The 13960-nt window shown below is 36.7% G+C and overlaps 1 long non-coding RNA gene across 1 annotated transcript; it reads left to right on the top strand.

The window, feature by feature from the left end:
* The first annotated feature begins 4618 nt into the window (after positions 1-4618).
* LOC142637456 (uncharacterized) lies at positions 4619-8098 on the top strand. Its single transcript, XR_012844653.1, has 3 exons — positions 4619-4842; positions 5696-5760; positions 7634-8098. It is a non-coding gene; the product is annotated as an uncharacterized LOC142637456 (long non-coding RNA).
* The last annotated feature ends 5862 nt before the right edge of the window (positions 8099-13960 follow it).

Below are 13960 nucleotides of genomic sequence, written 5' to 3'. Positions count from 1 at the left end.
GGAGTAGGGTAGGTACGTGTATGTTCCATTATTGAGCTTGTAAAGCCCTGGATAAAACTTCTGTAAAACAATAGCCATATCACCATTGGAATATGTCACCGTTGGAGGGACAAATTCTGAAGGGATGTTGCTCCTACATGGCTTGTAGAGGATGCGCCTTCATGCTTTACAAAAGGCTAATCCGCATTGGTAGTCTTTTGTCTTGAGGATAGTCCCTTGCGGGTGCTTTCCCCTTGCCCTTCTTCTCAGCTGAAGAAGTCATCTCCCACTTACTAGTGGTATTAAGTATTGCTCTCTCTTTGTCCTGCGAAGAAAGTTTTGGACCATTTGAGATTTTCAAATAATTGCTAAAAACCCTTTTTCTTTTAAAATTGATGGATGCAGGGATGCCAATATTTTTATGATGAATGCATGATGACAATTGATTGGAGTCAAAAGGATGATCAATTGTTTTGGTTGAATCAAGTTGCTGGGCTTGATTATGAGACGGAAGGATGTTGATAGCGCTGAGAGTTTTTGATATAGAAGCTTTCTGGAGGGAGCAAACCTCCCAAGGTTCAGGGCTTCTCATAAATTCGAACTTGACAGACTGACCAAAAGGATGGGCTGTGATTCCTTCAGTATCTGTGATGAAAGGATATAATAAACACAAGAAAGGGTTTCCTAGGATGACTTTATCTGTCATGTTCTTGACAAGGACAAATTTTGTCATAAAGGATATGCCACCTTGGCAAACCTCAGCTTGTGGGATATTGAAATCAATTTGCATTCTCCCGCCACTTGCGGAAGTTAATCTCTCCTTAGACCTTTTAAAGTATTTGGAGGGAATGATATCTTCTTGAATGCAGTTAAGATCAGCACCTGAATCAATTAAAGCTATGACCTCAAATTCAAAATCTTTGCTGATGACAATCCTGACTTTGGAATGCCATTTATGGAAGTTAATCCTACTGATGGTGTCTACGAACAATTCTTTGCTAGGTTCTTTGATAAAATCAGCTGTAGGGTTAACTGTTTGATCAACTTCTTCATCTGAGGGACTTTCCTCATTGCTTTGGTGAGAAGTATTTTCCAAGAGTTGGATTCTACGATTAAGGAGATCATAATCGACCCTAAGGATGGTTAAATCTTGCTTTAGGATTTTGACTTCTGATTTGGTTTCCTTAATTTCTTTCTGAAGGTCGTTGAATGTAACTTCCTTCTTGAATTTGGGTAAACACATTTTGTAAATTTGCTCTAAGTCTACCTTAGGTTGCTGGATTTTAAGGGCAGGCTTGCTGGTTTCCCTAACTAAGGTCTGATGGAAAAGGGTAAGCCTCTGGGCTTTGATAATAGGGTCTTCTATAGCCTCTATGAGGTCTAAAAGGAGCTCTTCTTGTCTGTTCAACACATTGATGGTTTTGTTCCTGCAACAACCATCTTTGCATGGCGTGGGTTCATCCGGGCCACTAGAGGTACTGGCACTAGAGGAATCGGAGGATGACTGTATATTTGCCTAAGCTCACTTTGTCACTAACCTTGCTAAAAGACTCGGCTAATCGGAGCGGTCAAGTTCTAGTAACTTGAAGATCTCATCTTTTCTGGGTTGGTCATTAATGAGGGCATTGATAAGGGATTTGGCTTTAGCTCTACACTCATTCTTGAAATTACCTTTCTTTCCACAGTTGTAGCATCTGCCTGATGCTTGTGGAATGGGTTCCTTGGATTTTCCTTTCTTATAGAAATCATCAGTCTTGTACTTCTGTTTTCTATAATACTTGGTTGCATTCTTCCTATAGGATTTCTCAAAGGATTCCTTTCCTTTGTGCTTGGGTTTCCTCTTGGAAGGTTTGACAGAGGGTAAGCCATACTGAGTACAGAAATGTCCTATTTCGTACTTGGCTTTATTCTTGTTGATATGGCTTTGGATTTTGAGATCTCTGCACATCTTCATCCCTTCACTTCTAATAGTGCTAGAGATGTCTCCATAAGTTAGGTTATCATAATCTATGACACCTAAGGGGCTGCAAAGGGTTTCTTTAACCTTTTGACTGAAGAGGGTTGGTAAGCCATTGATGAATTTCTCCTTCCAAAATGGAGAATTACAATCTCTTCTGTGCATGACCCTAGTGGTAAAGACGTCTTCATACCACTTGTAATCTCCTAGGGTTTTACATCTAAGGTTACTCAGCTGCTCATAAATCCTAGCTGTGATATTGCTGGGTTTTCCTATGAAGTGTTTCATGATTGTATAAATCAGGGTATTGACTCCATCAGGAATTCCTTGTTCTATTTCATTGATGATGGGGTTTCCTTCCTCATCTTTCTGGATGGCGTACTTGATATCTTCTTTAGACACTTCAGTAAGGCAATTGTTCCACCATTGCTGGAGTTTGCCTGTAAAACCTAATGCCATCATCTCAATGACTTCTTTATGGGGACGACCTTCGTCCAGGTAGTTGTTGGCTACCATAGTCATATGCTGGATTTTGTTTAGGATTTCCTGTTCTGATAAACCATCTATGTTCCATTCATAGAGTCTACCAGATGATACAGAGAATTGGTTGCTAACATTTCTTTCCTCATACCGGAGGTCAGGGGGTGAAGATCTAGGATACCAATCCTTGGGTGAGCTGGTAGGATCGGGATGGTAAAGCCGTTTTACATCTAAATCCTGAAACTGGTTTTCTAATTGTTCCATCTCATTAGTGAGGTTTGGCTAGAAGCTATTGGTGATTGGATATCTAGAACATTCATTGATGAAGGGGTGGCTTGGTTCCTTCTTAACTAGTTCTTCTAGCTTAAGACCCCTTTATCTCTAAAAATTTGTCTTATCCTTAGGATAACTAAGGGCCCAATTTGGTGTGTCTGGTTGTGGGTAACTTGACTAAGGGTTTTTCTAAGGTTTGGATCGGCTTACTAGAGCTTCCTGGTTGGAGGATAACTTTGTTTTCGATCCTATCTTCTATTCTGTCAAGCTGTTTTCCTATGACATTTAGACACTGGTTGGTATAGTTGTTTTGCTCAATAACTTTGTCAACAGGCTGATGTCTATCCATGGTGGCCTTGAAGGGAGAGGCTATTATCTCAGTCCTACGATGGTTGAAGGTTATGGCTTCTAGGGGTGGATGACTAGACCTTACAATTTCTTTGGTTGCATTGGGTCCTTCTATGGTCCAGGCTCTGGTGAGGACACAAAACTGCTTGTGCTGGCCAAAATACCTTTCGAAGTATATGAAAAATGGGACATTACGGGATATTTCCTTCATGAATGCCGTCCATGCTTCAAATACTTTTTCTTTTTGATCTCTGGTATAATTGGCTTTGTAAGCTTCTCTTTAGTAATGTTCAGCAGTTTAGCTTGGCCGTTGGAAAAAATTTCTGACTTTGCAATTTCTTATGAATTATGATCTTTATCTCAAAGTTGATCTCACATCATGCACTTTTTCTGGTACAGTACAATTCAACCTTAACATGAGAGTAAAAGACAGTTTCCACCAAATTTGGTATTTATGCTAAAAATTGATTTGAGCCAAAAAGTCAATTGGGGAAAAAGCAACTATCTGTCCATTGCCAGTCAACTATGGCTACAATCGGTTTTTGGAGAGAGAAAGAGAGGGGTTAGCATTGCAAGAGTTTTTGTGTAATGAAGTTTATTTGGGGTGATTTATTCAGTATGTAATATTTAGTAAATGACAAAATTTAGATACAATATCTTAGATGTTGTTCCTTCAGTTTTTCTTTTAAGTTTCAGTCATGTAACCACTTAACTAAAAAAATACACTTTCATTTTATGAGAAAAAATTCACATGACAGAATCTTAAAAGGAAAATCTAAGAACAGCACACAAGTAATGTGCCTAAATCTTACTCTTCTGTAAAACATTTTCGTGATCCTAAAAAGTGGATTTTTTTTTCATTATATTTGTGATGCCCTACGCCAGCTAATACCTTAAGTTAAGGTAATTAGCCCTAGTAATTAGCCCTAGTAATTAGTAACGTAAGGTTATATTAATTTAGCATTAGTAATATATGCTTATTAACTATTTAATTCTAAGTAAGTAAATTTAAAAGTCAAGTTACAAGATAAAATTCTTAATTAATGGTATGGTATATAAGTTGCAATAATGTAATACCTATGCTATATATATTAATTAGATGCGATGCTTGATATGTTGCTATGTTCGAAAATCTAGGTTGTTACAACCTTGAATGCTTTTGATTGTTGTAAAACAATATATAAGAATGTGGTTAAGGAGACATGCAGGCAAGGTCGTAGGCTTCAGTAGTGTCAATTTCAACATGTGCAACGAGGAGGGAATAAGTTAACTCACGCCCTCACCAGAAGAGTAATTTCATCTGCCAATTGTGATGTTTGGGTAGAACTACCTTCTAATTTGAAAGATGTATTCCAAACTGATTTTATTTAATAAAAGTGTCTTACCCTTTTCTTAAAAAAAAAAAAAATCATGTTTAAGTTATAGATAAACAATAGTTCATGTTTTAATTAAGTACTTGAGGTGAGGACATTTTAGTAACTCCCTACACATTGACTTATAAAGATCACCTAACCCTCCAAAAAAAAATAAAAAATAAATACCAGCCGGCCATTCAAAGAACAAACGCCACTTTGATTTCTATCTGTCTCGCAACAGATATAGAAAGAGCTAGAAAACTCTAGAAGCTCTCTTGAGTCCCTTTGTTTCCAACCAAAGGGTCCCCACATCGAAGGGAAAAGCTCCATGTCATTTATTCTTTCTACTTTCTCAAAGCAACTAGAAAACTCTAGAAGCTCTCAACTCTCCTCTCCCCCTCACACCCACGTGTCCAGCAGCAAGGAAGAGCATTCCCTTCGATTCTTCTTGTAAGTCTATATATAGATAGTGTTTTAAGAAGCTTAGAAACTTTGTTGGTGATTTGTTGAAGGTAGGTTAGCGTTTTTACTAATTGATGATTGTATATGATTAAGAAAGTAAGAAAAAGGTAGGGTAAGTACAAATTGATGTTACTGCTGGGATTTTTGTTGTATTTCATTTTGATATAAATGGTTAAAGATGTTAAAACTGCCACTGTGACAGATTCTTTGTTCAATCATGATAAATTATGTAACAAATAGTATACTGTGAATTTGGATGCTAGGGATATTTCCTATGAAAGCTAATACACATATGGTTGTAATGGAATTGGTGTTACGGGAATTGGATGAGTATAGAAATAATGGTGTAATTTCTAATTTGACTGAATTTCTGTCAGGGCAGATTTGAGTATGATGGATTGTATGATTGTTATTAAATCATGGCTTTAGTCTTTGGCTCTGAAATTGCTAGGGCAAGTGCTAGACATCTAAAGGAGTAACTCTGTAAATTGGCATGAAAATCGGATGTAATTTGATACCTTATTTAAATTTAGTAAGTGAAGTGTTTACTGCTGGAATAGGCAGTATACAGTAAGTGATACACCCAACTTTGGGGATTTATTCCCAAAGTTATGGTAAGAGGATTGAGCTGATAATTTGTATGTTTGATGTTTGATATGTAATTGTATGCCTTCTTATTTGGTTGCCTTTGGGGTAATTACAGGGTTTCCTAGGAACCTAGTTAAGATAAAAAATAAGAAGTAATGGAAATGTATGAGAGTTGATGACTAAGTTGTGAAAAGAGTAACCTTTATGAGTTAGAATGCATGCTAAGTAATGAAATTTCTATCATTTGAACTAGGGACAGGTCAGGACTAGTAGAGGACTCCATTGCAAGTTTTGAGATTTCAAGATATCTGCCTTAAGGTAAGGGAATGTGCCATGAGGTTCTAGCAGCCCATGTTTTCATAAGAAGTGTTTTATAATAATGCTTTAGATAAATATGCTTATGCTTATATTTCAAAGGAATTATGCATATTTTATGTCAAGTTATACAAATGCTATGTAATGAGGTTTGAAAGGAAAGTCATGTGGATATGCAAGATGTTCTAAATCCTCTTTTGAAAGTAAAGAATTTTAAAGAAATGATAATTATGAAAAGTAGAAACTAAACAATTTTCAAGAGAAGTAAAGTTTCGAAAAGCTATGAACTTAGTAAAAGGATAAAAAGTTGGATCTCGTCTCTAATGCATACTGAACTCCACTGGTAGAGGTATGAGTACCGGCTTTTCATGGAAAGATTTGGCATAGGCCAGATAGTGTGGCATGCATTCCCCCATGTCGGCATAGGTCGATTGGGTGGGTCATTGAAGCATAGGTCTTGATAGTGGCGCTATGGTATACTGGAGAGACCAAGGTTTCAGCGAAGGATACATGGCATGCATCCTATCCTTGTTGACAAGTCAACTTGGATGGTAGTCCGACTAGTTGGAAAGAATAAATAATTTGCAAGCATACATTCCTTTAAGCATTAATGTTAGACACATGTAGTTGTAGAACACACAAACTAACCTTGGGTTAGTCTAGAATTACCAAAAAATTGGTATTAATTCTTATTTTGAGTTTCTCTGTCAAAAAAGAAAATTCTTATTTTGAGTTTACAAATTAAAACATATTTAGGTGGCATGTTCAAAATCTATTTTATCTAGGATTTAAAAAAAGCTCTTCCAACATACGTGTAGGTACACTGGAAATAGCATTTTCTGACATATATGCATATTAGGAAAGAAAAATGGAATAGCAGAAATTTTTAAAATTAAAAAAAGAAATTTTGGAGCAAACCTCTTGAACATCCATAAGAAAAGCATCACAAGAATAAAATCGATCGTACGCCTCATAAGTCAATTTCAAATCAATAACTTTGAAGCCTAAAAGGGCTTGATAACATTGAAGGAAATTGAAGATGCATCACCTCCTATCAAACTATCAAAACCAAATTCTTTTCGTCTGCTGCTACAGCAACATAAAGCACATTTTTTTCAGCATTGTTTCATAATCAAATTAGATTAAGTGTTAGCACACTTGTTTTTACTCTTTCTATTAGGTTTCACTGCATGCTTCCACGAGTAATGAGAGCACAGGCCTCTGTAACCAGCCTTGTATAAGGCTTAAGACTTCCATATGATTATCTTTAGCTTAAGTTTTTAGATCATTTTATTTTTAGATTGAATTTCTTTAGGAGTAGCTTGGTACACTTGTGTGTATTTGAGTTTCTTCTAACATTAATCACTAAATGTTGGGTGCAGATTTAGAGATGAAACTAGAAGAAGGATAGGCATTGCCTAATAAACTCTCAATTATCCTAAAAAATTATAGCGACATCCATGAAAACTTATAATGTAAAAGTGGAATTACACATTGTGTGTACAGGACACAGTCAGTTATAATTATAACTAAAATTTTCAAAACACAATTTTAGCTAGAATAATTAGCTATTAGATAATATCTTATCATTCCCAACCATTGCTTACTATATGAACTCCAACATTAGCACATTGGCAACAATATTTGAAAATTTTGATTTGTCTTGCTATGCACAAATAGTAGTGCTAGACAATAGACACAATGGAAACATTATTTAACTCCTCTATCCTAATTTATTATATAAAAATTTTATATCACATATTCATAAATTTCTCATATAAACATAAGATAAGGGTATTAAGTAATTTGGTAGGCCCAAAGCATTATAATCACAATTTCTAATTCTATCTCTGACATTAATGAGCACCTTTCACAGGTTCCAGCACTTGTGCCCGCTTACCATTATTCACCAATAACCATTTGCATGATGCATCGTGTCCAAGTTCAACACTGAAAACATTTTTGACACACTCCGTTGAGGCAAAGATTAGCTATAAAGTGGGTTCAATTAGCTCAATTTATAAAATCTTTGATAGTTGAATAATCTTCTCCCCTCTCTATTACGTACCAGCTGCAATATTAGATTGTGTTACGTTCCAATTGCCATATCAGATTTGGTTCTTGCTTTTGAATTTGCTTAGGAGTTTATCTTTATCTTAGCTATTGATTGTTATATAATATTTCAAGTATTTGTTATTTATTGGGATAACAATTGCCTTTATCCTTATCAAATTAGTAGGCTAGGTTGTAGGAATTGTTTCAATCGTTTAAGTGTTGGGTTTGTTTTTATGTTCAGTTGTAAGCCTATATAAGGCCTATTATGATTAATAAAGAGGTATGAGAATATTTTAGTAAAAATCAAGTTTTGCTTGTTAAGGAGGTTTCGGTTATTCTTTTTTTTTGATAAGTAAGATGTTTATTGATATCAAAAATGAAACACCCTAGTACACAGGGAGTGTACAAGGGTTAAACAGTCAAGAACAAAAATTACAAGAATCTAAGAAATCAAGAAAAAATAAAGTTGATTGGTTCTGCAGAGCAGTCAACCAATCTCTAAGGGTTCTAAAGAAAAATAGCTTCAAGTCTGAAATTGATCTCTCCTTATCTTCAAAGCACCTGCTATTTCTCTCTCTCCAAAGACACCACAATAAGCAATGCGGAACAGTCATCCATATATACCCATTTCGATGACAACCAAATTTGCCTTGCCAACATGCTAATAGCCCCACTACAGATTGCGGCATCACCCAGCTAACTCCAAACAATCCAAACACCATTGCCCACATATCCATTGCAACCGGACAATGGAGAAAAAGATGATCAACCGATTCACCATTGCACTTGCACATGTAACACCAATCCAATATCCAAATCTTCCTTTTACGTAAATTGTCAATCGTTAAGCACTTCCCCAAAGCAAAGAAATTCAAAACAAAGAAAGAAACACTAGAAGGAATTTTCTGTTTCCAAATACTCTTCCAAGGAAAGCAACAATCATTGGAGCCCACTAAGAGACTGTAATAATCCTTAACCATAAAACCCTTCTTTCTATCAAGTTTCCAACACATCTTATCCTCACCAAATCCTTTCACCGAAGCACCATAAATGGTATCCATAAAACCAGCCAATGCCTCTGATTCCCGAGCATGCACACCCCTAAAGAAACTTACATCCCAAAAGAGAACTCCATTATCAAGCTTCATAAGCTCAGCCACACTAGCCTCCTTGTCTCTGCAAAATCTATACAATTCCGGATAACTGACTGCAAGGGAAGTCTCACCACACCAATGGTCTTGCCAGAATTTCACTCTTGACCCATCCCCAACATCATATAGAATGTGGCGAGAAAAAGAAGGCCATCCCTGACGAATATTTTTCCACAAACCCACACCATATGGACCATTAACAGGCCTAGTACACCAGCCACCCCCTTCACAGCCATATTTTACCTCTATCACTTGCCTCCAAAAGGCAGTCCTCTCCATCCCGAATCTCCATAGCCACTTTCCAAGCAAAGCTTCATTAAAAAGTCTTATCTTCCTTATCCCAAGGCCCCCTGAAGCAATGAGACTGCATACAGTAGCCCATTTAACTAAATGGAATTTTGGTTCATCTCCAATGCCACCCCATAAGAAATTTCTTTGTAGTTTCTCAATTCGGTTAGCCACAGTAACAAGAATAGGGAATAGAGATAGGAAATAAGTAGGTAAATTAGATAGAGTGTTTTTAATTAAAGTGACTCTACCTCCCTTTGATAAGTACAGACGTTTTCATCCTGCTAATCTTCGTTCTATCTTTTCCAGAATTGGGTTCCAGATTGCCTTATCCTTGCATTTAGCTCCTAAAGGAAGACCCAAATACTTCATTGGAAGAGTACCTTGTTTACAGCCAAGAACAGTCAACAATAAGTCCAAATTATGCACCATACCAACAGGAACCAATTCTGACTTGCCTAAATTTATCTTTAGGCCAGAAACCACCTCAAACCAAATGAGGATCATACGGAGAAACAGAATCTGGTCCAAATCAGCACCACAAAAAATCAAAGTATCGTCCGCAAAGAGAAGGTGAGACACCACCAATGATCTTCCCTCTACACAACCCACACTAAAGCCCGACATGTGACCATCATGAGCAGCCTTTTCCAACATCCTCCCAAGGGCTTCCATAACCAATACAAATAACAAAGGGGATAATGGGTCTCCTTGTCGTAACTCCCTGGAACTCTCAAAAAACCCACAAGGAGAGCCATTTATCAGAATAGAGAAATGAACTGTAGATATACAAAAGAAAATCCACTGACGCCATTTAGCAGAGAAACCACCCTTTTCTAACAGCTGCATAAGAAACCTCCAGTTTACATGATCAAAGGCCTTCTCAACGTCTAATTTGCAAAGTAGTCCTGGCAAATCAGATTTCAATCTACTGTCAAGGCTCTCATTAGCAATAAGTACAGGGTCAAGAATCTGCCTGTTTCTCACAAAAGCATTTTGTGATGCTGAAATTATATCTTCCATGACTGTGCGGAGCCTATTGGCTAAGACCTTAGCAATGATTTTATAAACCCCCCCAACAAGACTAATGGGGCGAAAATCCTTAACTTCAATTGCTGCATTTTTTTTTAGGGATGAGAGTGATGAATGTTGCATTCAAACTCTTCTCAAACTGACCTTTAACATAAAAATGATTAAAAACAAATACAAGATCAGTTTGAGAATTCCCCAACAAGCTTGGAAGAAAGCCATAGGAAACCCATCTGGACCAGGCGATTTGTCACCATTAAAATTCTTTATGACCTCAAAAATTTCTGCCTCATCAAAGGGTCTATCTAACCAATCTGCATTATCACTGGATATCCTTGGAAATATCAATACTTCTGGAAATGGTCTATCAACTTGCTCCTCAGAGTATAGATTCTTATAGAATTGAGTAATACAATTAGCAATCATGCCTTGATCGGAAGACAAATTTCCATCTACCATAAGGCTCTCAATGCCATTATTTCTTCTATGTGAATTAGCCATTCTATGGAAAAATTTGGTATTTGCATCCCCCTCCCTCAATTGCAACATCCTAGACTTCTGCCTCCAACTAATCTCTTCTAAGAGAGTGAGCTTTTCAATATCCGTACGGAGATTATTTTGTTCTAACTTTTCCTCAGCTGTTAAAGGCTGAATCTCTTCTCTAACATCCAGATCATTTAATTTGTTCCATAGATGCTGTTTCTTAATAGTGACATTACCAAACTCCTCTTCGTTCCACTTTTTTAGATCCAATTTCAAAGCTGCCAACTTCTTAGCTAAAATAAAACTTGGATTGCCTTGGAACAAGTAAGATGCCCACCAAACCTTCACTTTGTCAACAAAATTCTCCAACTTCAACCACATATTCTCAAAACGAAAAAGGGTTTTACCTCTCCGATGACTTCCCCCCTCCAACAAAATTGGAAAATGATCTGAAAGTACTCTTGAAAGCCTTTTTTGGGAGAACAAAGTGAAGTGATCTGCCAAAAGCGGAGAGAAAAGAAATCGGTCTATTCTAGAAGCGGAGGAAGTATTGGACCAAGTATAAAGGCCCCCATCCATAGCTATATCCATCAACTCATGGAGAGAGATAAAATCTGAAAACTCATACATAGCCCGAGTACAAATTTTCACTCTAATCTTTCCGAAGGGAAGCGGATTATATTGAAGTCGCCTCCTAAACACCATGGCACATCCCACCAACTAATCAGCCCTGCCAACTCCTCCCACATTTTCCTCCGCTTCTTGTTTAAATTAGGCCCATAGACACCTGTAAACGCCCACTCAAATTGATCCCCAACATTTTTAAATTTACACGAAACAGAAAAATGCCCCACTGCTTCCTCTACTTTTTTCACCACCCTTCGATCCCACATCAAAACAATACCCCCGAAGCACCTTCGAACCTGTAAAGCCAATCAACATATGGGCAACCCCATATACTTCGAACAATTCCTCTAGTGATCCACTCAAGTTTGGTCTCCTGCAGACAAACTATATCAGCCCTCCATGATCGCAATAAATTACGAATCTGAAGCCTCTTCTCAACCCCATTCAATCCTCTAACATTCCAAGAAATTATCTTCAACTTCATTTAGAAACAGATAATGCCCACACCCTACTAGTACCATTCCGCCTAGAAGAAGTAGAACCATAATTAATTGAACTGAATAGACCTTTCAGCTCTCTGATACCTCTCACTCCTGAACTCTTCAAGTCACGTGCTTTAATCTCCAAAGCAGCCCTACGTTGCAATTCAGCTTCAACAGCTAGCAAGAAATTTGTTGCTTAAATTTCCAACCCTTTTAATGATACACCCAGGAAATTATCAAACCCATTGAATTTACTTTGAAACCAGTTAGAGTAAGAATCCTTCTTTACTGGACTCTCCAGACCCACAATTTCCTTTCCTTCCATGCCCAATGGTAGAGAATAGGCCCGCGGTTCCACCGCTATAGGTGACAAACCCCCTTCGTTTGGCAACTCAGCAACCTCCGAATATGTGTCCGAAACCCAGTCCTCCACAAGTACTTCATCCCATTCAAACTGAGCTGATGACACCTCCAAAGGGTCTAAACACTTCAATGGAACCAAAGCCAACTGTTTTTGCACCTCCAAAGGGTCCTCAAAGTATAACCATAAATTTCCTTTTATGTACTGTTTTATTTCTGAAAACCCTTAGATCTAACCATAGCCTCTTGAGCGAAAATTGGATCTATACGCGGCCGTGGAGGGGGTCGTATCACTCTCCCCATGTGTGTGTGTGTTAAAAAATACATAGTATTCTCAAAACAAAAAAAAAAAAAAGGTGGATTAATCCCACATTAGAAAATGAGTGTAAGTAAAAGAGGTTTAAAGAATGTGATGTGTAACCATATTCTCAAAAAAAAAAAAGATCTGGGGTTTAATTCTTGTCTTTGTCTGACGATAAAGAGCTATTATCAAGATCGGATGTCATTGGTTGAAATTCTCCCAAAAAATTAAAAAAAAATTATTAAAAAAATAAAAAAAGATTAGCTATTTAGTCATGCAAGTTCAACCTAATCGAAGCTTATCATTCATTTGCAAATTTGCAATTCCAACTTTAATATAACATCACGGAAGCCACCAATTGTGTAGTAAATTAATATAATATATATTAACACTTTTAACTCAAAAAACTTAAGCTCGTGAGTTTGGATACAATTATGTCATATTAATTGCTCACTTTTTTATTTGGATACAATTATGTCATATTAATTGCTCACTTTTTTATATTATTATTCAATTTGGGACTTCACTCACACATATATACTCAATAATCTCCCTTTCACGGGTGATTGGGCTTTGACCAATTCTTACTCTCTCCCCCTTGCCTATGGGCTTTTCTTTCACCAATGGGTCATCCATTGGGCTTTTATAGGTCATCCATTGGGAAACAAGTGTGAACCTAGCATGCTCATCCATGAGAACTAGCCTGTATTTCCACGTCTATGGGAACCTCATGCCTCATTGTGAGCTAGCATCATTGGCAATATTCCTTTGTTGGCCATTTTTTTAGGAACATATGTGTGGGCCCTTTAAGCTTGCTTTGTCCACACTGGTAATTGACCTCGAACACCTTGCAACCTTTTGCGCATATTGCAAACAAAATACAATATTCAGTAATAAGCAACTTTAATAAGGGAAAAACGCAGAATTTGCCAAAAAAATTACATTTGCCTAGGTGCAAGTTATTATTAATAGATGAAAAAGTGATGCAGTTGTGGGCCTATATGAAAATTAGTAAAAAATTGCGAACTCAATTGCTATGAAAAATATTATAATTTTTTTTTTTTTGTTGTAGCATTGCTTGTTAGAAAATGGTTTTGATTCAATTGTGGCTGTTTTTCTTAAATGTCAACTATCCATTGATTTGACATTGCCTCCCCTTTTTGAGAAGAAAACAAACATACACAAGAAAATGATACATAATTGATGTGCAATTACCATTTGTTGTGAAATGAAAAGGTTAAAATGGTAAAAAAGTTAAAAAGTTAAAAGTTAAACAATAGTAAAAAAGTAAAAGGATTTTTTTTACCTTATTAATTTTTAAATTTCACAACCAATTGGTAATTGCATGGTGCAATCCAAATCCCATTTTAATGAACAAGAAACACAACTTTTGTGCTATAAATTTTACCATAACTTTAATGTGGCTT

This window comes from Castanea sativa, chromosome 5 (assembly GCF_040712315.1).
Source record: "Castanea sativa cultivar Marrone di Chiusa Pesio chromosome 5, ASM4071231v1".
NCBI lineage: Eukaryota > Viridiplantae > Streptophyta > Magnoliopsida > Fagales > Fagaceae > Castanea > Castanea sativa.
Note: the sequence above shows the minus strand (reverse complement) of the source record. Positions and strands in the feature narration are given on the sequence as shown.